This window comes from Hypomesus nipponensis, chromosome 7 (genome assembly GCF_054491055.1).
Source record: "Hypomesus nipponensis isolate SF chromosome 7, ASM5449105v1, whole genome shotgun sequence".
Lineage (NCBI taxonomy): Eukaryota > Metazoa > Chordata > Actinopteri > Osmeriformes > Osmeridae > Hypomesus > Hypomesus nipponensis.
In genome coordinates this window covers 14997293-15023077 of record NC_140367.1, presented here as the reverse complement: position 1 = coordinate 15023077, position 25785 = coordinate 14997293, and the positions used below count along the sequence as shown (strand labels likewise).

The following is a 25785-nucleotide window of genomic DNA, read 5'->3' as shown; positions in this document are numbered from 1 at the left end:
TCGCAAAACTCCATTAACAGCTTTTTGGACATGTTTTTCTTTCTTGCTCGCGTCTGTGGCAAGGCTTGGACATGCTACTGCAGCCTGTTGACTTTGTGCCGAAATAGCTCAGTTGGGAGAGCGTTAGACTGAAGATCTAAAGGTCCCTGGTTCGATCCCGGGTTTTGGCAAGGGTTTGGTGTTTCCAAAGTACACTCTACTCAAGGAAGTGGTTGACGGTGCATTTTCTCAAAAGTCACGCCAAAACACTGCTGACCATTGACTGGTTTAGAGAAAGGCGCGACACGGGACCTGCTGCATAAACTTGTCGCTTTTAAATATCGGAGCTGATAGCGCAGCGAAGTGCACCAGTAGGCTGTGTTTCCCCTCCATCATTAAATGATAGGGCAACTCGCAAAACTCCATTAACAGCTTTTTGGACATGTTTTTCTTTCTTGCCCGCGTCTGTGGCACGGATTGGACAAGCTACCACAGCCTGTTCTGTGCAGAAATAGCTCAGTTGGGAGAGTGTTAGACTGAAGATCTAAAGGTCCCTGGTTCGATCCCGGGTTTCGGCAAGGGTTTGATGTTTCCAAAGTAAAGTCTACTCAAGGAAGTGGTTGACGGTGCATTTTCTCAAAGGTCACGCCAAAACACTGCTGACCACTGACTGGTCAGAGAAAGGCGTGACACGGGACCTGCTGCATAAACTTGTCGCTTTTAAATATCGGAGCTGATAGCGCAGCAAAGTGCACCAGTAGGCTGTGTTTCCCCTCCATCATTGGATGATATGGCAACTCGCAAAACGCCATTAACAGTTTTTTGGACATGCTTTTCTTTCTTGCCGCGTCTGTGGCAAGGCTTGGACATGCTACTGCAGCCTGCAGACTTTGCCGAAATAGCTCAGTTGGGAGAGCGTTAGACTGAAGATCTAAAGGTCCCTGGTTCGATCCCGGGTTTCGGCAAGGCTTTGGTGTTTCCAAAGTACAGTCTACTCAAGGAAGTGATTGACGGTGCATTTTCTCAAAGGTCACGCCAAAACACTGCTGACCATTGACTGGTCAGAGAAAGGCGTGACACGGGACCTGCTGCATAAACTTGTCGCTTTTAAATATCGGAGCTGATAGCGCAGCGAAGTGCACCAGTAGGCTGTGTTTCCCCTCCATCATTGGATGATATGGCAACTCGCAAAACTCCATTAACAGCTTTTTGGACATGCTTTTCTTTCTTGCCCGCGTCTGTGGCAAGGCTTGGACATGCTACTGCAGCCTGCAGACTTTGCCGAAATAGCTCAGTTGGGAGAGCGTTAGACTGAAGATCTAAAGGTCCCTGGTTCGATCCCGGGTTTCGGCAAGGCTTTGGTGTTTCCAAAGTACAGTCTACTCAAGGAAGTGATTGACGGTGCATTTTCTCAAAGGTCACGCCAAAACACTGCTGACCATTGACTGGTCAGAGAAAGGCGTGACACGGGACCTGCTGCATAAACCTGTCGCTTTTAAATATCGAAGCTGATAGCGCAGCGAAGTGCACCAGTAGGCTGTGTTTCCCCTCCATCATTAAATGATAGGGCAACTCGCAAAACTCCATTAACAGCTTTTTGGACATGTTTTTCTTTCTTGCCCGCGTCTGTGGCACGGATTGGACAAGCTACCACAGCCTGTTCTGTGCAGAAATAGCTCAGTTGGGAGAGTGTTAGACTGAAGATCTAAAGGTCCCTGGTTCGATCCCGGGTTTCGGCAAGGGTTTGATGTTTCCAAAGTAAAGTCTACTCAAGGAAGTGGTTGACGGTGCATTTTCTCAAAGGTCACGCCAAAACACTGCTGACCACTGACTGGTCAGAGAAAGGCGTGACACGGGACCTGCTGCATAAACTTGTCGCTTTTAAATATCGGAGCTGATAGCGCAGCAAAGTGCACCAGTAGGCTGTGTTTCCCCTCCATCATTGGATGATATGGCAACTCGCAAAACGCCATTAACAGTTTTTTGGACATGCTTTTCTTTCTTGCCGCGTCTGTGGCAAGGCTTGGACATGCTACTGCAGCCTGCAGACTTTGCCGAAATAGCTCAGTTGGGAGAGCGTTAGACTGAAGATCTAAAGGTCCCTGGTTCGATCCCGGGTTTCGGCAAGGCTTTGGTGTTTCCAAAGTACAGTCTACTCAAGGAAGTGATTGACGGTGCATTTTCTCAAAGGTCACGCCAAAACACTGCTGACCATTGACTGGTCAGAGAAAGGCGTGACACGGGACCTGCTGCATAAACTTGTCGCTTTTAAATATCGGAGCTGATAGCGCAGCGAAGTGCACCAGTAGGCTGTGTTTCCCCTCCATCATTGGATGATATGGCAACTCGCAAAACTCCATTAACAGCTTTTTGGACATGCTTTTCTTTCTTGCCCGCGTCTGTGGCAAGGCTTGGACATGCTACTGCAGCCTGCAGACTTTGCCGAAATAGCTCAGTTGGGAGAGCGTTAGACTGAAGATCTAAAGGTCCCTGGTTCGATCCCGGGTTTCGGCAAGGCTTTGGTGTTTCCAAAGTACAGTCTACTCAAGGAAGTGATTGACGGTGCATTTTCTCAAAGGTCACGCCAAAACACTGCTGACCATTGACTGGTCAGAGAAAGGCGTGACACGGGACCTGCTGCATAAACCTGTCGCTTTTAAATATCGAAGCTGATAGCGCAGCGAAGTGCACCAGTAGGCTGTGTTTCCCCTCCATCATTAAATGATAGGGCAACTCGCAAAACTCCATTAACAGCTTTTTGGACATGTTTTTCTTTCTTGCCCGCGTCTGTGGCACGGATTGGACAAGCTACCACAGCCTGTTCTGTGCAGAAATAGCTCAGTTGGGAGAGTGTTAGACTGAAGATCTAAAGGTCCCTGGTTCGATCCCGGGTTTCGGCAAGGGTTTGATGTTTCCAAAGTAAAGTCTACTCAAGGAAGTGGTTGACGGTGCATTTTCTCAAAGGTCACGCCAAAACACTGCTGACCACTGACTGGTCAGAGAAAGGCGTGACACGGGACCTGCTGCATAAACTTGTCGCTTTTAAATATCGGAGCTGATAGCGCAGCAAAGTGCACCAGTAGGCTGTGTTTCCCCTCCATCATTGGATGATATGGCAACTCGCAAAACGCCATTAACAGTTTTTTGGACATGCTTTTCTTTCTTGCCGCGTCTGTGGCAAGGCTTGGACATGCTACTGCAGCCTGCAGACTTTGCCGAAATAGCTCAGTTGGGAGAGCGTTAGACTGAAGATCTAAAGGTCCCTGGTTCGATCCCGGGTTTCGGCAAGGCTTTGGTGTTTCCAAAGTACAGTCTACTCAAGGAAGTGATTGACGGTGCATTTTCTCAAAGGTCACGCCAAAACACTGCTGACCATTGACTGGTCAGAGAAAGGCGTGACACGGGACCTGCTGCATAAACTTGTCGCTTTTAAATATCGGAGCTGATAGCGCAGCGAAGTGCACCAGTAGGCTGTGTTTCCCCTCCATCATTGGATGATATGGCAACTCGCAAAACTCCATTAACAGCTTTTTGGACATGCTTTTCTTTCTTGCCCGCGTCTGTGGCAAGGCTTGGACATGCTACTGCAGCCTGCAGACTTTGCCGAAATAGCTCAGTTGGGAGAGCGTTAGACTGAAGATCTAAAGGTCCCTGGTTCGATCCCGGGTTTCGGCAAGGCTTTGGTGTTTCCAAAGTACAGTCTACTCAAGGAAGTGATTGACGGTGCATTTTCTCAAAGGTCACGCCAAAACACTGCTGACCATTGACTGGTCAGAGAAAGGCGTGACACGGGACCTGCTGCATAAACCTGTCGCTTTTAAATATCGAAGCTGATAGCGCAGCGAAGTGCACCAGTAGGCTGTGTTTCCCCTCCATCATTGGATGATAGGGCAACTCGCAAAACGCCATTAACAGTTTTTTGGACATGCTTTTCTTTCTTGCCCGCGTCTGTGGCAAGGCTTGGACAAGCTACTGCAGACTGTTGACTATGTGCCGAAATAGCTCAGTTGGGAGAGCGTTAGACTGAAGATCTAAAGGTCCCTGGTTCAATCCCGGGTTTCGGCAAGGCTTTGGTGTTTCCAGAGTATAGTCTACTCAAGGAAGTGATTGACGGTGCATTTTCTCAAAAGTCACGCCAAAACACTGCTGACCATTGACTGGTCAGAGAAAGGCGTGACACGGGACCTGCTGCATAAACTTGTCGCTTTTAAATATTGGAGCTGATAGCGCAGCGAAGTGCACCAATAGGCTGTGTTTCCCCTCCATCATTGGATGATATGGCAACTCGCAAAACTCCATTAACAGCTTTTTGGACATGTTTTGCTTTCTTGCTCGCGTCTGTGGCAAGGCTTGGACATGCTACTGCAGCCTGTTGACTTTGTGCCGAAATAGCTCAGTTGGGAGAGCGTTAGACTGAAGATCTAAAGGTCCCTGGTTCGCTCCCGGGTTTCGGCAAGGGTTTGGTGTTTCCAAAGTACAATCTACTCAAGGAAGTGGTTGACGGTGCATTTTCTCAAAAGTCACGCCAAAACACTGCTGACCACTGACTGGTCAGAGAAAGGCGCGACACGGGACCTGCTGCATAAACTTGTCGCTTTTAAATATCGGAGCTGATAGCGCAGCGAAGTGCACCAGTAGGCTGTGTTTCCCCTCCATCATTAAATGATAGGGCAACTCTCAAAACTCCATTAACAGCTTTTTGGACATGTTTTTCTTTCTTGCTCGCGTCTGTGGCATGGCTTGGACATGCTACTGCAGCCTGTTGACTTTGTGCCGAAATAGCTCAGTTGGGAGAGTGTTAGACTGAAGATCTAAAGATCCCTGGTTCGATCCCGGGTTTCGGCAAGGGTTTGGTGTTTCCAAAGTACACTCTACTCAAGGAAGTGGTTGACGGTGCATTTTCTCAAAAGTCACGCCAAAACACTGCTGACCATTGACTGGTCAGAGAAAGGCGCGACACGGGACCTGCTGCATAAACTTGTCGCTTTTAAATATCGGAGCTGATAGCGCAGCGAAGTGCACCAGTAGGCTGTGTTTCCCCTCCATCATTAAATGATAGGGCAACTCGCAAAACTCCATTAACAGCTTTTTGGACATGTTTTTCTTTCTTGCCCGCGTCTGTGGCACGGATTGGACAAGCTACCACAGCCTGTTCTGTGCAGAAATAGCTCAGTTGGGAGAGTGTTAGACTGAAGATCTAAAGGTCCCTGGTTCGATCCCGGGTTTCGGCAAGGGTTTGATGTTTCCAAAGTAAAGTCTACTCAAGGAAGTGGTTGACGGTGCATTTTCTCAAAGGTCACGCCAAAACACTGCTGACCACTGACTGGTCAGAGAAAGGCGTGACACGGGACCTGCTGCATAAACTTGTCGCTTTTAAATATCGGAGCTGATAGCGCAGCAAAGTGCACCAGTAGGCTGTGTTTCCCCTCCATCATTGGATGATATGGCAACTCGCAAAACGCCATTAACAGTTTTTTGGACATGCTTTTCTTTCTTGCCGCGTCTGTGGCAAGGCTTGGACATGCTACTGCAGCCTGCAGACTTTGCCGAAATAGCTCAGTTGGGAGAGCGTTAGACTGAAGATCTAAAGGTCCCTGGTTCGATCCCGGGTTTCGGCAAGGCTTTGGTGTTTCCAAAGTACAGTCTACTCAAGGAAGTGATTGACGGTGCATTTTCTCAAAGGTCACGCCAAAACACTGCTGACCATTGACTGGTCAGAGAAAGGCGTGACACGGGACCTGCTGCATAAACTTGTCGCTTTTAAATATCGGAGCTGATAGCGCAGCGAAGTGCACCAGTAGGCTGTGTTTCCCCTCCATCATTGGATGATATGGCAACTCGCAAAACTCCATTAACAGCTTTTTGGACATGCTTTTCTTTCTTGCCCGCGTCTGTGGCAAGGCTTGGACATGCTACTGCAGCCTGCAGACTTTGCCGAAATAGCTCAGTTGGGAGAGCGTTAGACTGAAGATCTAAAGGTCCCTGGTTCGATCCCGGGTTTCGGCAAGGCTTTGGTGTTTCCAAAGTACAGTCTACTCAAGGAAGTGATTGACGGTGCATTTTCTCAAAGGTCACGCCAAAACACTGCTGACCATTGACTGGTCAGAGAAAGGCGTGACACGGGACCTGCTGCATAAACCTGTCGCTTTTAAATATCGAAGCTGATAGCGCAGCGAAGTGCACCAGTAGGCTGTGTTTCCCCTCCATCATTGGATGATAGGGCAACTCGCAAAACGCCATTAACAGTTTTTTGGACATGCTTTTCTTTCTTGCCCGCGTCTGTGGCAAGGCTTGGACAAGCTACTGCAGACTGTTGACTATGTGCCGAAATAGCTCAGTTGGGAGAGCGTTAGACTGAAGATCTAAAGGTCCCTGGTTCAATCCCGGGTTTCGGCAAGGCTTTGGTGTTTCCAGAGTATAGTCTACTCAAGGAAGTGATTGACGGTGCATTTTCTCAAAAGTCACGCCAAAACACTGCTGACCATTGACTGGTCAGAGAAAGGCGTGACACGGGACCTGCTGCATAAACTTGTCGCTTTTAAATATTGGAGCTGATAGCGCAGCGAAGTGCACCAATAGGCTGTGTTTCCCCTCCATCATTGGATGATATGGCAACTCGCAAAACTCCATTAACAGCTTTTTGGACATGTTTTGCTTTCTTGCTCGCGTCTGTGGCAAGGCTTGGACATGCTACTGCAGCCTGTTGACTTTGTGCCGAAATAGCTCAGTTGGGAGAGCGTTAGACTGAAGATCTAAAGGTCCCTGGTTCGCTCCCGGGTTTCGGCAAGGGTTTGGTGTTTCCAAAGTACAATCTACTCAAGGAAGTGGTTGACGGTGCATTTTCTCAAAAGTCACGCCAAAACACTGCTGACCACTGACTGGTCAGAGAAAGGCGCGACACGGGACCTGCTGCATAAACTTGTCGCTTTTAAATATCGGAGCTGATAGCGCAGCGAAGTGCACCAGTAGGCTGTGTTTCCCCTCCATCATTAAATGATAGGGCAACTCTCAAAACTCCATTAACAGCTTTTTGGACATGTTTTTCTTTCTTGCTCGCGTCTGTGGCATGGCTTGGACATGCTACTGCAGCCTGTTGACTTTGTGCCGAAATAGCTCAGTTGGGAGAGCGTTAGACTGAAGATCTAAAGATCCCTGGTTCGATCCCGGGTTTCGGCAAGGGTTTGGTGTTTCCAAAGTACACTCTACTCAAGGAAGTGGTTGACGGTGCATTTTCTCAAAAGTCACGCCAAAACACTGCTGACCATTGACTGGTCAGAGAAAGGCGCGACACGGGACCTGCTGCATAAACTTGTCGCTTTTAAATATCGGAGCTGATAGCGCAGCGAAGTGCACCAGTAGGCTGTGTTTCCCCTCCATCATTAAATGATAGGGCAACTCGCAAAACTCCATTAACAGCTTTTTGGACATGTTTTTCTTTCTTGCCCGCGTCTGTGGCACGGATTGGACAAGCTACCACAGCCTGTTCTGTGCAGAAATAGCTCAGTTGGGAGAGTGTTAGACTGAAGATCTAAAGGTCCCTGGTTCGATCCCGGGTTTCGGCAAGGGTTTGATGTTTCCAAAGTAAAGTCTACTCAAGGAAGTGGTTGACGGTGCATTTTCTCAAAGGTCACGCCAAAACACTGCTGACCACTGACTGGTCAGAGAAAGGCGTGACACGGGACCTGCTGCATAAACTTGTCGCTTTTAAATATCGGAGCTGATAGCGCAGCAAAGTGCACCAGTAGGCTGTGTTTCCCCTCCATCATTGGATGATATGGCAACTCGCAAAACGCCATTAACAGTTTTTTGGACATGCTTTTCTTTCTTGCCGCGTCTGTGGCAAGGCTTGGACATGCTACTGCAGCCTGCAGACTTTGCCGAAATAGCTCAGTTGGGAGAGCGTTAGACTGAAGATCTAAAGGTCCCTGGTTCGATCCCGGGTTTCGGCAAGGCTTTGGTGTTTCCAAAGTACAGTCTACTCAAGGAAGTGATTGACGGTGCATTTTCTCAAAGGTCACGCCAAAACACTGCTGACCATTGACTGGTCAGAGAAAGGCGTGACACGGGACCTGCTGCATAAACTTGTCGCTTTTAAATATCGGAGCTGATAGCGCAGCGAAGTGCACCAGTAGGCTGTGTTTCCCCTCCATCATTGGATGATATGGCAACTCGCAAAACTCCATTAACAGCTTTTTGGACATGCTTTTCTTTCTTGCCCGCGTCTGTGGCAAGGCTTGGACATGCTACTGCAGCCTGCAGACTTTGCCGAAATAGCTCAGTTGGGAGAGCGTTAGACTGAAGATCTAAAGGTCCCTGGTTCGATCCCGGGTTTCGGCAAGGCTTTGGTGTTTCCAAAGTACAGTCTACTCAAGGAAGTGATTGACGGTGCATTTTCTCAAAGGTCACGCCAAAACACTGCTGACCATTGACTGGTCAGAGAAAGGCGTGACACGGGACCTGCTGCATAAACCTGTCGCTTTTAAATATCGAAGCTGATAGCGCAGCGAAGTGCACCAGTAGGCTGTGTTTCCCCTCCATCATTGGATGATAGGGCAACTCGCAAAACGCCATTAACAGTTTTTTGGACATGCTTTTCTTTCTTGCCCGCGTCTGTGGCAAGGCTTGGACAAGCTACTGCAGACTGTTGACTATGTGCCGAAATAGCTCAGTTGGGAGAGCGTTAGACTGAAGATCTAAAGGTCCCTGGTTCAATCCCGGGTTTCGGCAAGGCTTTGGTGTTTCCAGAGTATAGTCTACTCAAGGAAGTGATTGACGGTGCATTTTCTCAAAAGTCACGCCAAAACACTGCTGACCATTGACTGGTCAGAGAAAGGCGTGACACGGGACCTGCTGCATAAACTTGTCGCTTTTAAATATTGGAGCTGATAGCGCAGCGAAGTGCACCAATAGGCTGTGTTTCCCCTCCATCATTGGATGATATGGCAACTCGCAAAACTCCATTAACAGCTTTTTGGACATGTTTTGCTTTCTTGCTCGCGTCTGTGGCAAGGCTTGGACATGCTACTGCAGCCTGTTGACTTTGTGCCGAAATAGCTCAGTTGGGAGAGCGTTAGACTGAAGATCTAAAGGTCCCTGGTTCGCTCCCGGGTTTCGGCAAGGGTTTGGTGTTTCCAAAGTACAATCTACTCAAGGAAGTGGTTGACGGTGCATTTTCTCAAAAGTCACGCCAAAACACTGCTGACCACTGACTGGTCAGAGAAAGGCGCGACACGGGACCTGCTGCATAAACTTGTCGCTTTTAAATATCGGAGCTGATAGCGCAGCGAAGTGCACCAGTAGGCTGTGTTTCCCCTCCATCATTAAATGATAGGGCAACTCTCAAAACTCCATTAACAGCTTTTTGGACATGTTTTTCTTTCTTGCTCGCGTCTGTGGCATGGCTTGGACATGCTACTGCAGCCTGTTGACTTTGTGCCGAAATAGCTCAGTTGGGAGAGCGTTAGACTGAAGATCTAAAGATCCCTGGTTCGATCCCGGGTTTCGGCAAGGGTTTGGTGTTTCCAAAGTACACTCTACTCAAGGAAGTGGTTGACGGTGCATTTTCTCAAAAGTCACGCCAAAACACTGCTGACCATTGACTGGTCAGAGAAAGGCGCGACACGGGACCTGCTGCATAAACTTGTCGCTTTTAAATATCGGAGCTGATAGCGCAGCGAAGTGCACCAGTAGGCTGTGTTTCCCCTCCATCATTAAATGATAGGGCAACTCGCAAAACTCCATTAACAGCTTTTTGGACATGTTTTTCTTTCTTGCCCGCGTCTGTGGCACGGATTGGACAAGCTACCACAGCCTGTTCTGTGCAGAAATAGCTCAGTTGGGAGAGTGTTAGACTGAAGATCTAAAGGTCCCTGGTTCGATCCCGGGTTTCGGCAAGGGTTTGATGTTTCCAAAGTAAAGTCTACTCAAGGAAGTGGTTGACGGTGCATTTTCTCAAAGGTCACGCCAAAACACTGCTGACCACTGACTGGTCAGAGAAAGGCGTGACACGGGACCTGCTGCATAAACTTGTCGCTTTTAAATATCGGAGCTGATAGCGCAGCAAAGTGCACCAGTAGGCTGTGTTTCCCCTCCATCATTGGATGATATGGCAACTCGCAAAACGCCATTAACAGTTTTTTGGACATGCTTTTCTTTCTTGCCGCGTCTGTGGCAAGGCTTGGACATGCTACTGCAGCCTGCAGACTTTGCCGAAATAGCTCAGTTGGGAGAGCGTTAGACTGAAGATCTAAAGGTCCCTGGTTCGATCCCGGGTTTCGGCAAGGCTTTGGTGTTTCCAAAGTACAGTCTACTCAAGGAAGTGATTGACGGTGCATTTTCTCAAAGGTCACGCCAAAACACTGCTGACCATTGACTGGTCAGAGAAAGGCGTGACACGGGACCTGCTGCATAAACCTGTCGCTTTTAAATATCGAAGCTGATAGCGCAGCGAAGTGCACCAGTAGGCTGTGTTTCCCCTCCATCATTGGATGATAGGGCAACTCGCAAAACGCCATTAACAGTTTTTTAGAAATGTTTTTCTTTCTTGCCCGGGTCTGTGGCAAGGCTTGGACATGCTACTGCAGACTGTGGGCTTTGTGCCAAAATAGCTCAGTTAGGAGAGCGTTAGACTGAAGATCTAAAGGTCCCTGGTTCAATCCCGGGTTTCGGCAAGGGTTTGGTGTTTCCAAAGTACAATCTACTCAAGGAAGTGGTTGACGGTGCATTTTCTCAAAAGTCACGCCAAAACACTGCTGACCACTGACTGGTCAGAGAAAGGCGCGACACGGGACCTGCTGCATAAACTTGTCGCTTTTAAATATCGGAGCTGATAGCGCAGCGAAGTGCACCAGTAGGCTGTGTTTCCCCTCCATCATTAAATGATAGGGCAACTCTCAAAACTCCATTAACAGCTTTTTGGACATGTTTTTCTTTCTTGCTCGCGTCTGTGGCATGGCTTGGACATGCTACTGCAGCCTGTTGACTTTGTGCCGAAATAGCTCAGTTGGGAGAGCGTTAGACTGAAGATCTAAAGATCCCTGGTTCGATCACGGGTTTCGGCAAGGGTTTGGTGTTTCCAAAGTACACTCTACTCAAGGAAGTGGCTGACGGTGCATTTTCTCAAAAGTCACGCCAAAACACTGCTGACCATTGACTGGTCAGAGAAAGGCGTGACACGGGAGCTGCTGCATAAACTTGTCGCTTTTAAATATCGGAGCTGATAGCGCAGCGAAGTGCACCAATAGGCTGTGTTTCCCCTCCATCATTGGATGATATGGCAACTCGCAAAACTCCATTAACAGCTTTTTGGACATGTTTTTCTTTCTTGCTCGCGTCTGTGGCAAGGCTTGGACATGCTACTGCAGCCTGTTGACTTTGTGCTGAAATAGCTCAGTTGGGAAAGCGTTAGACTGAAGATCTAAAGGTCCCTGGTTCGATCCCGGGTTTCGGCAAGGGTTTGGTGTTTCCAAAGTACACTCTACTCAAGGAAGTGGTTGACGGTGCATTTTCTCAAAAGTCACGCCAAAACACTGCTGACCATTGACTGGTCAGAGAAAGGCGCGACACGGGACCTGCTGCATAAACTTGTCGCTTTTAAATATCGGAGCTGATAGCGCAGCGAAGTGCACCAGTAGGCTGTGTTTCCCCTCCATCATTAAATGATAGGGCAACTCGCAAAACTCCATTAACAGCTTTTTGGACATGTTTTTCTTTCTTGCCCGCGTCTGTGGCACGGATTGGACAAGCTACCACAGCCTGTTCTGTGCAGAAATAGCTCAGTTGGGAGAGTGTTAGACTGAAGATCTAAAGGTTCTGGTTCGATCCCGGGTTTCGGCAAGGGTTTGATGTTTCCAAAGTAAAGTCTACTCAAGGAAGTGGTTGACGGTGCATTTTCTCAAAGGTCACGCCAAAACACTGCTGACCACTGACTGGTCAGAGAAAGGCGTGACACGGGACCTGCTGCATAAACTTGTCGCTTTTAAATATCGGAGCTGATAGCGCAGCAAAGTGCACCAGTAGGCTGTGTTTCCCCTCCATCATTGGATGATATGGCAACTCGCAAAACGCCATTAACAGTTTTTTGGACATGCTTTTCTTTCTTGCCGCGTCTGTGGCAAGGCTTGGACATGCTACTGCAGCCTGCAGACTTTGCCGAAATAGCTCAGTTGGGAGAGCGTTAGACTGAAGATCTAAAGGTCCCTGGTTCGATCCCGGGTTTCGGCAAGGCTTTGGTGTTTCCAAAGTACAGTCTACTCAAGGAAGTGATTGACGGTGCATTTTCTCAAAGGTCACGCCAAAACACTGCTGACCATTGACTGGTCAGAGAAAGGCGTGACACGGGACCTGCTGCATAAACCTGTCGCTTTTAAATATCGAAGCTGATAGCGCAGCGAAGTGCACCAGTAGGCTGTGTTTCCCCTCCATCATTGGATGATAGGGCAACTCGCAAAACGCCATTAACAGTTTTTTGGACATGCTTTTCTTTCTTGCCCGCGTCTGTGGCAAGGCTTGGACAAGCTACTGCAGACTGTTGACTTTGTGCTGAAATAGCTCAGTTGGGAAAGCGTTAGACTGAAGATCTAAAGGTCCCTGGTTCGATCCCGGGTTTCGGCAAGGGTTTGGTGTTTCCAAAGTACACTCTACTCAAGGAAGTGGTTGACGGTGCATTTTCTCAAAAGTCACGCCAAAACACTGCTGACCATTGACTGGTCAGAGAAAGGCGCGACACGGGACCTGCTGCATAAACTTGTCGCTTTTAAATATCGGAGCTGATAGCGCAGCGAAGTGCACCAGTAGGCTGTGTTTCCCCTCCATCATTAAATGATAGGGCAACTCGCAAAACTCCATTAACAGCTTTTTGGACATGTTTTTCTTTCTTGCCCGCGTCTGTGGCACGGATTGGACAAGCTACCACAGCCTGTTCTGTGCAGAAATAGCTCAGTTGGGAGAGTGTTAGACTGAAGATCTAAAGGTCCCTGGTTCGATCCCGGGTTTCGGCAAGGGTTTGATGTTTCCAAAGTAAAGTCTACTCAAGGAAGTGGTTGACGGTGCATTTTCTCAAAGGTCACGCCAAAACACTGCTGACCACTGACTGGTCAGAGAAAGGCGTGACACGGGACCTGCTGCATAAACTTGTCGCTTTTAAATATCGGAGCTGATAGCGCAGCAAAGTGCACCAGTAGGCTGTGTTTCCCCTCCATCATTGGATGATATGGCAACTCGCAAAACGCCATTAACAGTTTTTTGGACATGCTTTTCTTTCTTGCCGCGTCTGTGGCAAGGCTTGGACATGCTACTGCAGCCTGCAGACTTTGCCGAAATAGCTCAGTTGGGAGAGCGTTAGACTGAAGATCTAAAGGTCCCTGGTTCGATCCCGGGTTTCGGCAAGGCTTTGGTGTTTCCAAAGTACAGTCTACTCAAGGAAGTGATTGACGGTGCATTTTCTCAAAGGTCACGCCAAAACACTGCTGACCATTGACTGGTCAGAGAAAGGCGTGACACGGGACCTGCTGCATAAACCTGTCGCTTTTAAATATCGAAGCTGATAGCGCAGCGAAGTGCACCAGTAGGCTGTGTTTCCCCTCCATCATTGGATGATAGGGCAACTCGCAAAACGCCATTAACAGTTTTTTGGACATGCTTTTCTTTCTTGCCCGCGTCTGTGGCAAGGCTTGGACAAGCTACTGCAGACTGTTGACTATGTGCCGAAATAGCTCAGTTGGGAGAGCGTTAGACTGAAGATCTAAAGGTCCCTGGTTCAATCCCGGGTTTCGGCAAGGCTTTGGTGTTTCCAGAGTATAGTCTACTCAAGGAAGTGATTGACGGTGCATTTTCTCAAAAGTCACGCCAAAACACTGCTGACCATTGACTGGTCAGAGAAAGGCGTGACACGGGAGCTGCTGCATAAACTTGTCGCTTTTAAATATTGGAGCTGATAGCGCAGCGAAGTGCACCAATAGGCTGTGTTTCCCCTCCATCATTGGATGATATGGCAACTCGCAAAACTCCATTAACAGCTTTTTGGACATGTTTTGCTTTCTTGCTCGCGTCTGTGGCAAGGCTTGGACATGCTACTGCAGCCTGTTGACTTTGTGCCGAAATAGCTCAGTTGGGAGAGCGTTAGACTGAAGATCTAAAGGTCCCTGGTTCGCTCCCGGGTTTCGGCAAGGGTTTGGTGTTTCCAAAGTACAATCTACTCAAGGAAGTGGTTGACGGTGCATTTTCTCAAAAGTCACGCCAAAACACTGCTGACCACTGACTGGTCAGAGAAAGGCGCGACACGGGACCTGCTGCATAAACTTGTCGCTTTTAAATATCGGAGCTGATAGCGCAGCGAAGTGCACCAGTAGGCTGTGTTTCCCCTCCATCATTAGATGATAGGGCAACTCTCAAAACTCCATTAACAGCTTTTTGGACATGTTTTTCTTTCTTGCTCGCGTCTGTGGCATGGCTTGGACATGCTACTGCAGCCTGTTGACTTTGTGCCGAAATAGCTCAGTTGGGAGAGCGTTAGACTGAAGATCTAAAGATCCCTGGTTCGATCCCGGGTTTCGGCAAGGGTTTGGTGTTTCCAAAGTACACTCTACTCAAGGAAGTGGTTGACGGTGCATTTTCTCAAAAGTCACGCCAAAACACTGCTGACCATTGACTGGTCAGAGAAAGGCGTGACACGGGAGCTGCTGCATAAACTTGTCGCTTTTAAATATCGGAGCTGATAGCGCAGCGAAGTGCACCAATAGGCTGTGTTTCCCCTCCATCATTGGATGATATGGCAACTCGCAAAACTCCATTAACAGCTTTTTGGACATGTTTTTCTTTCTTGCTCGCGTCTGTGGCAAGGCTTGGACATGCTACTGCAGCCTGTTGACTTTGTGCTGAAATAGCTCAGTTGGGAAAGCGTTAGACTGAAGATCTAAAGGTCCCTGGTTCGATCCCGGGTTTCGGCAAGGGTTTGGTGTTTCCAAAGTACACTCTACTCAAGGAAGTGGTTGACGGTGCATTTTCTCAAAAGTCACGCCAAAACACTGCTGACCATTGACTGGTCAGAAAAAGGCGCGACACGGGACCTGCTGCATAAACTTGTCGCTTTTAAATATCGGAGCTGATAGCGCAGCGAAGTGCACCAGTAGGCTGTGTTTCCCCTCCATCATTAAATGATAGGGCAACTCGCAAAACTCCATTAACAGCTTTTTGGACATGTTTTTCTTTCTTGCCCGCGTCTGTGGCACGGATTGGACAAGCTACCACAGCCTGTTCTGTGCAGAAATAGCTCAGTTGGGAGAGTGTTAGACTGAAGATCTAAAGGTTCTGGTTCGATCCCGGGTTTCGGCAAGGGTTTGATGTTTCCAAAGTAAAGTCTACTCAAGGAAGTGGTTGACGGTGCATTTTCTCAAAGGTCACGCCAAAACACTGCTGACCACTGAATGGTCAGAGAAAGGCGTGACACGGGACCTGCTGCATAAACTTGTCGCTTTTAAATATCGGAGCTGATAGCGCAGCAAAGTGCACCAGTAGGCTGTGTTTCCCCTCCATCATTGGATGATATGGCAACTCGCAAAACGCCATTAACAGTTTTTTGGACATGCTTTTCTTTCTTGCCGCGTCTGTGGCAAGGCTTGGACATGCTACTGCAGCCTGCAGACTTTGCCGAAATAGCTCAGTTGGGAGAGCGTTAGACTGAAGATCTAAAGGTCCCTGGTTCGATCCCGGGTTTCGGCAAGGCTTTGGTGTTTCCAAAGTACAGTCTACTCAAGGAAGTGATTGACGGTGCATTTTCTCAAAGGTCACGCCAAAACACTGCTGACCATTGACTGGTCAGAGAAAGGCGTGACACGGGACCTGCTGCATAAACCTGTCGCTTTTAAATATCGAAGCTGATAGCGCAGCGAAGTGCACCAGTAGGCTGTGTTTCCCCTCCATCATTGGATGATAGGGCAACTCGCAAAACGCCATTAACAGTTTTTTGGACATGCTTTTCTTTCTTGCCCGCGTCTGTGGCAAGGATTGGACAAGCTACTGCAGACTGTTGACTATGTGCCGAAATAGCTCAGTTGGGAGAGCGTTAGACTGAAGATCTAAAGGTCCCTGGTTCAATCCCGGGTTTCGGCAAGGCTTTGGTGTTTCCAGAGTATAGTCTACTCAAGGAAGTGATTGACGGTGCATTTTCTCAAAAGTCACGCCAAAACACTGCTGACCATTGACTGGTCAGAGAAAGGCGTGACACGGGAGCTGCTGCATAAACTTGTCGCTTTTAAATATTGGAGCTGATAGCGCAGCGAAGTGCACCAATAGTCTGTGTTTCCCATCCAGCATTAAATGATATGGCAACTCGCAAAACTCCATTAACAGCTTTTTGGACATGTTTTTCTTTCTTGCTCGCATCTGTGGCAAGGCTTGGACATGCTACTGCAGCCTGTTGACTTTGTGCCGAAATAGCTCAGTTGGGAGAGCGTTAGACTGAAGATCTAAAGGTCCCTGGTTCAATCCTGGGTTTTGGAAAGCGTTTGGTGTTTCCAAAGTACAGTCTACTCAAGGAAGTGGTTGACGGTGCATTTTCTCAAAGGTCACGCCAAAAGACTGCTGACCACTGACTGGTCAGAGAAAGGCACGACACGGGACCTGCTGCATAAGCTTGTTGCTTTTAAATATCGGAGCTGATAGCGGAGCGCTATCCACCAGTAGGCCGTGTTTCCCCTCCATCATTGGATGATATGGCATTTTCTCAAAGGTCACGCCAAAACACTGCTGACCTTTCAGTTTTTTAATGTTTGAAAGTGCTTTTCAGCTCCTGAATAGCGTTTTCCATGCATTTACAATGTTTGGCATGTACCTTCTGGCTGAATGGTTTTGTTGGTTTTAACTGTCTCACTATGTTTCTGTCGGTGTTTATAAATAGTGAAGGTGTTTTGAGAAGATGTTTAGCCATTAAATTCCGTTTTTGAGACTTTCCGTTTTTTAATGCTTTAAAGTGCTTTCCAGCTCTTGAATAGCGTTTTCAATACATTTACAAAGTTTGGCATGTAACTTCTGCCTGAATGGTTTTCTTGATGTTTTAAGTTTTATAACATGCTTCTGTTACTGTTTATACATGGTAAAGGGGTTTTGTGAAGACGTTTAGCCTTTAGATTCCGTTTTTGAGACTTTCCTTTTTTTATTGCTCTAAAGTGCTTTTCAGCTCCTGAATAGCGTTTTCAATGCATTTACAAATTTCGGCACGTAACTTCTGCCTGAATGTTTTTTTTACATGTTTGAAGTGTTATAACATGCTTCTGAGGCTGCATTATATTGAAAAGGTGTTTTGTTAAGATGTTTAGCCCTTAGATTCACTCTTAGAGACTTTCCTTTTTTATTGCTCTAAAGTGCTTTTCAGCTCTTGAATAGCGTTTTCAATGCATTTACAAAGTTTGGCATGTAATTTCTGTCTGAATGGGTTTCTTGATGTTATAAGTATTATAACATGCTTCTGAGGCTGTTTATAAATGGTAAAGAGGTTTTGTGAAGACGTTTAGCCTTTAGATTCCGTTTTTGAGACTTTCCTTTTTTATTGCTCTACATTGCTTTTCAGCTCCTGAATAGCGTTTTCAATGCATTTACAAAGTTTGGGCATGTAACTTCTGCCTGAAGGGTTTTCTTGATGTTTGAAGTGTTATAACATGCTTTTGTGGCTGCATTCATGTTGAAAAGGTGTTTTGTGAAGATTTTTAGCCCTTAGATTCACTCTTTGAGATTTTCCTTTTTTTATAGCTCTAAAGTGCTTTTCAGCTCCTGAATAGCGTTTTCAATACATATACAAAGTTTGGCATATAACTTCTGCCTGAATGGGTTTCTTGATGTTTGAAGTGTTATAACATGCTTCTGTGGCTGTTTATACATGGAAAAGGTTATTTGTGAAGATGTTTAGCCCTCAGGTTTACTTTTTGAGACTTTCCTTTTTTTATTGCTCTAACGTGCTTTTCAGCTCCTGAATAGCGTTTTCAATGCATTTCCAAAGTTTGGCATCTAAGTTCTAACTGGATGGTTTTCTTAATGTTTGAAGTGATATAACATGCTTCTGTGGCTGAATTCATATTGAAAAGGTGTTTTGTGAAGATTTTTAGCCTTTAGATTCCGTTTTTAAGATTTTCCTTTTTTTATTGCTCTAACGTGCTTTTCAGCTCCTGAATAGCGTTTTCAATGCATTTACAAAGTTTGGCATGTAACTTCTGCTGGAATGGTTTTCTTGATGTTTGAAGTGATATAACCTGCTTCTGTGGCTGCATTATGTTGAAAAGGTGTTTTGTGAAGATGTTTAGCCCTTAGATTCACTCTTTGAGATTTTCCTTTTTTTATTGCTCTAAAGTGCTTTTCAGCTCCTGAATAGCGTTTTCAATGCAATTACAAAGATTCGGCATGTAACTTCTGTCTGAATGGTTTTCTTGATGTTTGAAGGGTTATAACATTCTTCTGTGGCTGCATTATGTTGAAAAGGTGTTTTGTGAAGATGTTTAGCCCTTAGATTCACTCTTTGAGACTTTCCTTTTTGTATTGTTCTACAGTGCTTTTCAGCTCTTGAATAGCGTTTTCAATGCATTTACAAAGTTTGGCATGTAACTTCTGCCTGAATGGTTTTCTTGATGTTTGAAATGTTATAACATGCTTCTGTGGCTGCATTCATGTTGAAAAGGTGTTTTGTGAAGATGTTTAGCCCTTAGATTCACTCTTTGAAACTTTCCTTTTTTTATTGATCTAAAGTGCTTTTCGGCTCCTGAAAAGCGTTTTCAATGCATAGACAAAGTTTGGCATGTTACTTCTGTCTGAATGGGTTTCTTGATGTTTGAAGTGTTGTAACATGCTTCTGTGGCTGCATTCATGTTAAAAAGGTGTTTTGTGAAGATTTTTAGCCCTTAGATTCACTCTTTGAGACTTTCCTTTTTTTATTGCTCTAATGTGCTTTTCAGCTCCTGAATAGCGTTTTCAAAGCATTTCCAAACTTTGGCATGTTACTTCTGCCTGAATAGTTTTCTTGATGTTTGAAGTGTTATAACATGCTTCTGTGGCTGCATTATATTGAAAAGGTGTTTTTTTTAGCCCTTAGATTCACTCTTAGAGACTTTCCTTTTTTATTGCTCTAAAGTGCTTTTCATCTCCTGAATAGCGTTTTCAATGCATTTACAAAGTTTGGCATGTAACTTCTGTCTGAATGGGTTTCTTGATGTTATAAGTATTATAACATGCTTCTGAGGCTGTTTATAAATGGTAAAGAGGTTTTGTGAAGACGTTTAGCCTTTAGATTCCGTTTTTGAGACTTTCCTTTTTCATTGCTCTACATTGCTTTTCAGCTCCTGAATAGCGTTTTCAATGCATTTACAAAGTTTGGGCATGTAACTTCTGCCTGAATGGTTTTCTTGATGTTTGAAATGTTATAACATGCTTCTGTGGCTGCATTCATGTTGAAAAGGTGTTTTGTGAAGATGTTTAGCCCTTAGATTCACTCTTTGAAACTTTCCTTTTTTTATTGATCTAAAGTGCTTTTCGGCTCCTGAAAAGCGTTTTCAATGCATAGACAAAGTTTGGCATGTTACTTCTGTCTGAATGGGTTTCTTGATGTTTGAAGTGTTGTAAACATGCTTCTGTGGCTGCATTCATGTTAAAAAGGTGTTTTGTGAAGATGTTTAGCCCTTAGATTCACTCTTTGAACCTTTCCTTTTTTTATTGATCTAAAGTGCTTTTCGGCTCCTGAAAAGCGTTTTCAATGCATAGACAAAGTTTGGCATGTTACTTCTGTCTGAATGGGTTTCTTGATGTTTGAAGTGTTGTAACATGCTTCTGTGGCTGCATTCATGTTAAAAAGGTGTTTTGTGAAGATGTTTAGCCCTTAGATTCACTCTTTGAACCTTTCCTTTTTTTATTGATCTAAAGTGCTTTTCGGCTCCTGAAAAGCGTTTTCAATGCATAGACAAAGTTTGGCATGTTACTTCTGTCTGAATGGGTTTCTTGATGTTTGAAGTGTTGTAACATGCTTCTGTGGCTGCATTCATGTTAAAAATGTGTTTTGTGAAGATTTTTAGCCCTTAGATTCACTCTTTGAGACTTTCCTTTTTTTATTGCTCTAAAGTGCTTTTCAGCTCCTGAATAGCGTTTCAAAGCATTTCCAAATTTGGGCATTTAACTTCTGCCTGGATGGTTTTCTTGATGTTTGAAGTGTTATAACATGCTTCTGAGGCTGCATTATATTGAAAAGGTGTTTTGTTAAGATGTTTAGCCCTCAGATTCACTTTTTGAGACTTTCCTTTTTTTAATTGCTCTAACGTGCTTATCAGTTCCTAAATAGCGTTTTCAATGCATTTACAAAGTTTGGCATGTAACTTCTGTCTGAATGGTTTTCTTGATGTTTGAAGGGTTATAACATTCTTCTGTGGCTGCATTATGTTGAAAAGGTGTTTTGTTAAGATGTTTAGCCCTTAGATTCACTCTTAGAGACTTTCCTTTTTTATTGCTCTAAAGTGCTTTTCAGCTCTTGAATAGCGTTTTCAATGCATTTACAAAGTTTGGCATGTAACTTCTGTCTGAATGGGTTTCTTGATGTTATAAGTATTATAACATGCTTCTGAGGCTGTTTATAAATGGTAAAGAGGTTTTGTGAAGACGTTTAGCCTTTAGATTCCGTTTTTAGACTTTCCTTTTTTATTGCTCTACATTGCTTTTCAGCTCCTGAATAGCGTTTTCAATGCATTTACAAAGTTTGGGCATGTAACTTCTGCCTGAAGGGTTTTCTTGATGTTTGAAGTGTTATAACATGCTTTTGTGGCTGCATTCATGTTGAAAAGGTGTTTTGTGAAGATGTTTAGCCCTTAGATTCACTCTTTGAGATTTTCCTTTTTTTATTGCTCTAAAGTGCTTTTCAGCTCCTGAATAGCGTTTTCAATGCATTTACAAAGATTCGGCATGTAACTTCTGCCTGAAGGGTTTTCTTGATGTTTGAAGTGTTATAACATGCTTTTGTGGCTGCATTCATGTTGAAAAGGTGTTTTGTGAAGATGTTTAGCCCTTAGATTCACTCTTTGAGATTTTCCTTTTTTTATTGCTCTAAAGTGCTTTTCAGCTCCTGAATAGCGTTTTCAATGCATTTACAAAGTTTGGGCATGTAACTTCTGCCTGAATGGTTTTCTTGATGTTTGAAATGTTATAACATGCTTCTGTGGCTGCATTCATGTTGAAAAGGTGTTTTGTGAAGATGTTTAGCCCTTAGATTCACTCTTTGAAACTTTCCTTTTTTTATTGATCTAAAGTGCTTTTCGGCTCCTGAAAAGCGTTTTCAATGCATAGACAAAGTTTGGCATGTTACTTCTGTCTGAATGGGTTTCTTGATGTTTGAAGTGTTGTAACATGCTTCTGTGGCTGCATTCATGTTGAAAAGGTGTTTTGTGAAGATGTTTAGCCCTTAGATTCACTCTTTGAACCTTTCCTTTTTTTATTGATCTAAAGTGCTTTTCGGCTCCTGAAAAGCGTTTTCAATGCATAGACAAAGTTTGGCATGTTACTTCTGTCTGAATGGGTTTCTTGATGTTTGAAGTGTTGTAACATGCTTCTGTGGCTGCATTCATGTTAAAAATGTGTTTTGTGAAGATTTTTAGCCCTTAGATTCACTCTTTGAGACTTTCCTTTTTTTATTGCTCTAAAGTGCTTTTCAGCTCCTGAATAGCGTTTCAAAGCATTTCCAAATTTGGGCATTTAACTTCTGCCTGGATGGTTTTCTTGATGTTTGAAGTGTTATAACATGCTTCTGAGGCTGCATTATATTGAAAAGGTGTTTTGTTAAGATGTTTAGCCCTCAGATTCACTTTTTGAGACTTTCCTTTTTTTAATTGCTCTAACGTGCTTATCAGTTCCTAAATAGCGTTTTCAATGCATTTACAAAGTTTGGCATGTAACTTCTGTCTGAATGGTTTTCTTGATGTTTGAAGGGTTATAACATTCTTCTGTGGCTGCATTATGTTGAAAAGGTGTTTTGTTAAGATGTTTAGCCCTTAGATTCACTCTTAGAGACTTTCCTTTTTTATTGCTCTAAAGTGCTTTTCAGCTCTTGAATAGCGTTTTCAATGCATTTACAAAGTTTGGCATGTAACTTCTGTCTGAATGGGTTTCTTGATGTTATAAGTATTATAACATGCTTCTGAGGCTGTTTATAAATGGTAAAGAGGTTTTGTGAAGACGTTTAGCCTTTAGATTCCGTTTTTGAGACTTTCCTTTTTTATTGCTCTACATTGCTTTTCAGCTCCTGAATAGCGTTTTCAATGCATTTACAAAGTTTGGGCATGTAACTTCTGCCTGAAGGGTTTTCTTGATGTTTGAAGTGTTATAACATGCTTTTGTGGCTGCATTCATGTTGAAAAGGTGTTTTGTGAAGATGTTTAGCCCTTAGATTCACTCTTTGAGATTTTCCTTTTTTTATTGCTCTAAAGTGCTTTTCAGCTCCTGAATAGCGTTTTCAATGCATTTACAAAGATTCGGCATGTAACTTCTGCCTGAAGGGTTTTCTTGATGTTTGAAGTGTTATAACATGCTTTTGTGGCTGCATTCATGTTGAAAAGGTGTTTTGTGAAGATGTTTAGCCCTTAGATTCACTCTTTGAGATTTTCCTTTTTTTATTGCTCTAAAGTGCTTTTCAGCTCCTGAATAGCGTTTTCAATGCATTTACAAAGTTTGGGCATGTAACTTCTGCCTGAATGGTTTTCTTGATGTTTGAAATGTTATAACATGCTTCTGTGGCTGCATTCATGTTGAAAAGGTGTTTTGTGAAGATGTTTAGCCCTTAGATTCACTCTTTGAAACTTTCCTTTTTTTATTGATCTAAAGTGCTTTTCGGCTCCTGAAAAGCGTTTTCAATGCATAGACAAAGTTTGGCATGTTACTTCTGTCTGAATGGGTTTCTTGATGTTTGAAGTGTTGTAACATGCTTCTGTGGCTGCATTCATGTTGAAAAGGTGTTTTGTGAAGATGTTTAGCCCTTAGATTCACTCTTTGAACCTTTCCTTTTTTTATTGATCTAAAGTGCTTTTCGGCTCCTGAAAAGCGTTTTCAATGCATAGACAAAGTTTGGCATGTTACTTCTGTCTGAATGGGTTTCTTGATGTTTGAAGTGTTGTTACATGCTTCTGTGGCTGCATTCATGTTAAAAAGGTGTTTTGTGAAGATGTTTAGCCCTTAGATTCACTCTTTGAACCTTTCCTTTTTTTATTGATCTAAAGTGCTTTTCGGCTCCTGAAAAGCGTTTTCAATGCATAGACAAAGTTTGGCATGTTACTTCTGTCTGAATGGGTTTCTTGATGTTTGAAGTGTTGTAACATGCTTCTGTGGCTGCATTCATGTTAAAAATGTGTTTTGTGAAGATTTTTAGCCCTTAGATTCACTCTTTGAGACTTTCCTTTTTTTATTGCTCTAAAGTGCTTTTCAGCTCCTGAATAGCGTTTCAAAGCATTTCCAAATTTGGGCATTTAACTTCTGCCTGGATGGTTTTCTTGATGTTTGAAGTGTTATAACATGCTTCTGAGGCTGCATTATATTGAAAAGGTGTTTTGTTAAGATGTTTAGCCCTCAGATTCACTTTTTGAGACTTTCCTTTTTTTAATTGCTCTAACGTGCTTATCAGTTCCTAAATAGCGTTTTCAATGCATTTACAAAGTTTGGCATGTAACTTCTGTCTGAATGGTTTTCTTGATGTTTGAAGGGTTATAACATTCTTCTGTGGCTGCATTATGTTGAAAAGGTGTTTTGTTAAGATGTTTAGCCCTTAGATTCACTCTTAGAGACTTTCCTTTTTTATTGCTCTAAAGTGCTTTTCAGCTCTTGAATAGCGTTTTCAATGCATTTACAAAGTTTGGCATGTAACTTCTGTCTGAATGGGTTTCTTGATGTTATAAGTATTATAACATGCTTCTGAGGCTGTTTATAAATGGTAAAGAGGTTTTGTGAAGACGTTTAGCCTTTAGATTCCGTTTTTGAGACTTTCCTTTTTTATTGCTCTACATTGCTTTTCAGCTCCTGAATAGCGTTTTCAATGCATTTACAAAGTTTGGGCATGTAACTTCTGCCTGAAGGGTTTTCTTGATGTTTGAAGTGTTATAACATGCTTTTGTGGCTGCATTCATGTTGAAAAGGTGTTTTGTGAAGATGTTTAGCCCTTAGATTCACTCTTTGAGATTTTCCTTTTTTTATTGCTCTAAAGTGCTTTTCAGCTCCTGAATAGCGTTTTCAATGCATTTACAAAGATTCGGCATGTAACTTCTGCCTGAAGGGTTTTCTTGATGTTTGAAGTGTTATAACATGCTTTTGTGGCTGCATTCATGTTGAAAAGGTGTTTTGTGAAGATGTTTAGCCCTTAGATTCACTCTTTGAGATTTTCCTTTTTTTATTGCTCTAAAGTGCTTTTCAGCTCCTGAATAGCGTTTTCAATACATATACAAAGTTTGGCATATAACTTCTGCCTGAATGGGTTTCTTGATGTTTGAAGTGTTATAACATGCTTCTGTGGCTGTTTATACATGGAAAAGGTTATTTGTGAAGATGTTTAGCCCTCAGATTTACTTTTTGAGACTTTCCTTTTTTTATTGCTCTAACGTGCTTTTCAGCTCCTGAATAGCGTTTTCAATGCATTTCCAAAGTTTGGCATCTAAGTTCTAACTGGATGGTTTTCTTAATGTTTGAAGTGATATAACATGCTTCTGTGGCTGAATTCATATTGAAAAGGTGTTTTGTGAAGATGTTTAGCCTTTAGATTCTGTTTTTGAGATTTTCCTTTTTTTATTGCTCTAACGTGCTTTTCAGCTCCTGAATAGCGTTTTCAATGCATTTACAAAGTTTGGCATGTAACTTCTGCTGGAATGGTTTTCTTGATGTTTGAAGTGATATAACATGCTTCTGTGGCTGCATTAATGTTGAAAAGGTGTTTTGTGAAGATGTTTAGTCTTTAGATTCCGTTTTTGAGACTATCCTTTTTTTATTGCTCTAAAGTGCTTTTCAGCTCCTGAAAAGCGTTTTCAATGCATTTACAAGGTTTGGCATGTAACTTCTGCCTGGATGGTTTTCTTGATGTTTTAAGTGTTATAACATGCTTCTGTGGCTGTTTATACATGGAAAAGGTGTTTTGTGAAGATGTTTAGCCCTCAGATTCACTTTTTGAGACTTTCCTTTTTGTATGGCTCTAACGTGCTTTTCAGCTCCTGAATAGCGTTTTCAATGCATTTACAAAGTTTGGCATATAACTTCTGCTGGAATGGTTTTCTTGATGTTTGAAGTGTTAAAACATGCTTCCGTGGCTGCATTCATGTTGAAAAGGTGTTTTGTGAAGATTTTTAGCCCTTAGATTCACTTTTTAAGACTTTCCTTTTTTTATTGCTCTAACGTGCTTTTCAGCTCCTGAATAGCGTTTTCAATGCATTTACAAAGTTTGGCATGTAAGTTTTACCTGGATGGTTTTCTTGATGTTTGAAGTGATATAACATGCTTCTGTGGCTGCATTAATGTTGAAAAGGTGTTTTGTGAAGATGTTTAGTCTTTAGATTCCGTTTTTGAGACTTTCCTTTTTATATTGCTCTAAAGTGCTTTTCAGCTCCTGAAAAGCGTTTTCAATGCATTTACAAACTTTGGCATATAACTTCTGCCTGGATGGTTTTCTTGATGTTTTAAGTGTTATAACATGCTTCTGTGGCTGTTTATACATGGAAAAGGTGTTTTGTGAAGATGTGTAGCCCTCAGATTCACTTTTTGAGACTTTCCTTTTTTTAATTGCTCTAACGTGCTTATCAGTTCCTAAATAGCGTTTTCAATGCA

At 43.8% G+C, this 25785-nt stretch overlaps 20 non-coding genes across 20 annotated transcripts; all 20 read left to right on the top strand.

Moving 5' to 3' along the window:
- Nucleotides 1-97: 97 nt before the first annotated feature.
- On the top strand, nucleotides 98-170 carry trnaf-gaa (transfer RNA phenylalanine (anticodon GAA)). The gene has a single exon. It is a non-coding gene; the product is annotated as a tRNA-Phe (tRNA).
- A 701-nt stretch (nucleotides 171-871) lies between these two features.
- On the top strand, nucleotides 872-944 carry trnaf-gaa (transfer RNA phenylalanine (anticodon GAA)). The gene has a single exon. It is a non-coding gene; the product is annotated as a tRNA-Phe (tRNA).
- Nucleotides 945-1259: 315 nt separating this feature from the next.
- On the top strand, nucleotides 1260-1332 carry trnaf-gaa (transfer RNA phenylalanine (anticodon GAA)). The gene has a single exon. It is a non-coding gene; the product is annotated as a tRNA-Phe (tRNA).
- A 700-nt stretch (nucleotides 1333-2032) lies between these two features.
- trnaf-gaa (transfer RNA phenylalanine (anticodon GAA)) lies at nucleotides 2033-2105 on the top strand. Its single transcript has one exon. It is a non-coding gene; the product is annotated as a tRNA-Phe (tRNA).
- A 315-nt stretch (nucleotides 2106-2420) lies between these two features.
- On the top strand, nucleotides 2421-2493 carry trnaf-gaa (transfer RNA phenylalanine (anticodon GAA)). Its single transcript has one exon. It is a non-coding gene; the product is annotated as a tRNA-Phe (tRNA).
- A 700-nt stretch (nucleotides 2494-3193) lies between these two features.
- Nucleotides 3194-3266, top strand: trnaf-gaa (transfer RNA phenylalanine (anticodon GAA)). The gene has a single exon. It is a non-coding gene; the product is annotated as a tRNA-Phe (tRNA).
- A 315-nt stretch (nucleotides 3267-3581) lies between these two features.
- On the top strand, nucleotides 3582-3654 carry trnaf-gaa (transfer RNA phenylalanine (anticodon GAA)). The gene has a single exon. It is a non-coding gene; the product is annotated as a tRNA-Phe (tRNA).
- Nucleotides 3655-3971: 317 nt separating this feature from the next.
- Nucleotides 3972-4044, top strand: trnaf-gaa (transfer RNA phenylalanine (anticodon GAA)). The gene has a single exon. It is a non-coding gene; the product is annotated as a tRNA-Phe (tRNA).
- Nucleotides 4045-5524: 1480 nt separating this feature from the next.
- trnaf-gaa (transfer RNA phenylalanine (anticodon GAA)) lies at nucleotides 5525-5597 on the top strand. Its single transcript has one exon. It is a non-coding gene; the product is annotated as a tRNA-Phe (tRNA).
- Nucleotides 5598-5912: 315 nt separating this feature from the next.
- On the top strand, nucleotides 5913-5985 carry trnaf-gaa (transfer RNA phenylalanine (anticodon GAA)). Its single transcript has one exon. It is a non-coding gene; the product is annotated as a tRNA-Phe (tRNA).
- A 317-nt stretch (nucleotides 5986-6302) lies between these two features.
- trnaf-gaa (transfer RNA phenylalanine (anticodon GAA)) lies at nucleotides 6303-6375 on the top strand. The gene has a single exon. It is a non-coding gene; the product is annotated as a tRNA-Phe (tRNA).
- A 1480-nt stretch (nucleotides 6376-7855) lies between these two features.
- On the top strand, nucleotides 7856-7928 carry trnaf-gaa (transfer RNA phenylalanine (anticodon GAA)). The gene has a single exon. It is a non-coding gene; the product is annotated as a tRNA-Phe (tRNA).
- A 315-nt stretch (nucleotides 7929-8243) lies between these two features.
- Nucleotides 8244-8316, top strand: trnaf-gaa (transfer RNA phenylalanine (anticodon GAA)). The gene has a single exon. It is a non-coding gene; the product is annotated as a tRNA-Phe (tRNA).
- A 317-nt stretch (nucleotides 8317-8633) lies between these two features.
- On the top strand, nucleotides 8634-8706 carry trnaf-gaa (transfer RNA phenylalanine (anticodon GAA)). The gene has a single exon. It is a non-coding gene; the product is annotated as a tRNA-Phe (tRNA).
- Nucleotides 8707-10186: 1480 nt separating this feature from the next.
- trnaf-gaa (transfer RNA phenylalanine (anticodon GAA)) lies at nucleotides 10187-10259 on the top strand. Its single transcript has one exon. It is a non-coding gene; the product is annotated as a tRNA-Phe (tRNA).
- Nucleotides 10260-12128: 1869 nt separating this feature from the next.
- On the top strand, nucleotides 12129-12201 carry trnaf-gaa (transfer RNA phenylalanine (anticodon GAA)). Its single transcript has one exon. It is a non-coding gene; the product is annotated as a tRNA-Phe (tRNA).
- A 1090-nt stretch (nucleotides 12202-13291) lies between these two features.
- trnaf-gaa (transfer RNA phenylalanine (anticodon GAA)) lies at nucleotides 13292-13364 on the top strand. The gene has a single exon. It is a non-coding gene; the product is annotated as a tRNA-Phe (tRNA).
- Nucleotides 13365-13681: 317 nt separating this feature from the next.
- On the top strand, nucleotides 13682-13754 carry trnaf-gaa (transfer RNA phenylalanine (anticodon GAA)). The gene has a single exon. It is a non-coding gene; the product is annotated as a tRNA-Phe (tRNA).
- Nucleotides 13755-15623: 1869 nt separating this feature from the next.
- trnaf-gaa (transfer RNA phenylalanine (anticodon GAA)) lies at nucleotides 15624-15696 on the top strand. The gene has a single exon. It is a non-coding gene; the product is annotated as a tRNA-Phe (tRNA).
- Nucleotides 15697-16013: 317 nt separating this feature from the next.
- On the top strand, nucleotides 16014-16086 carry trnaf-gaa (transfer RNA phenylalanine (anticodon GAA)). Its single transcript has one exon. It is a non-coding gene; the product is annotated as a tRNA-Phe (tRNA).
- Nucleotides 16087-25785: the final 9699 nt, after the last annotated feature.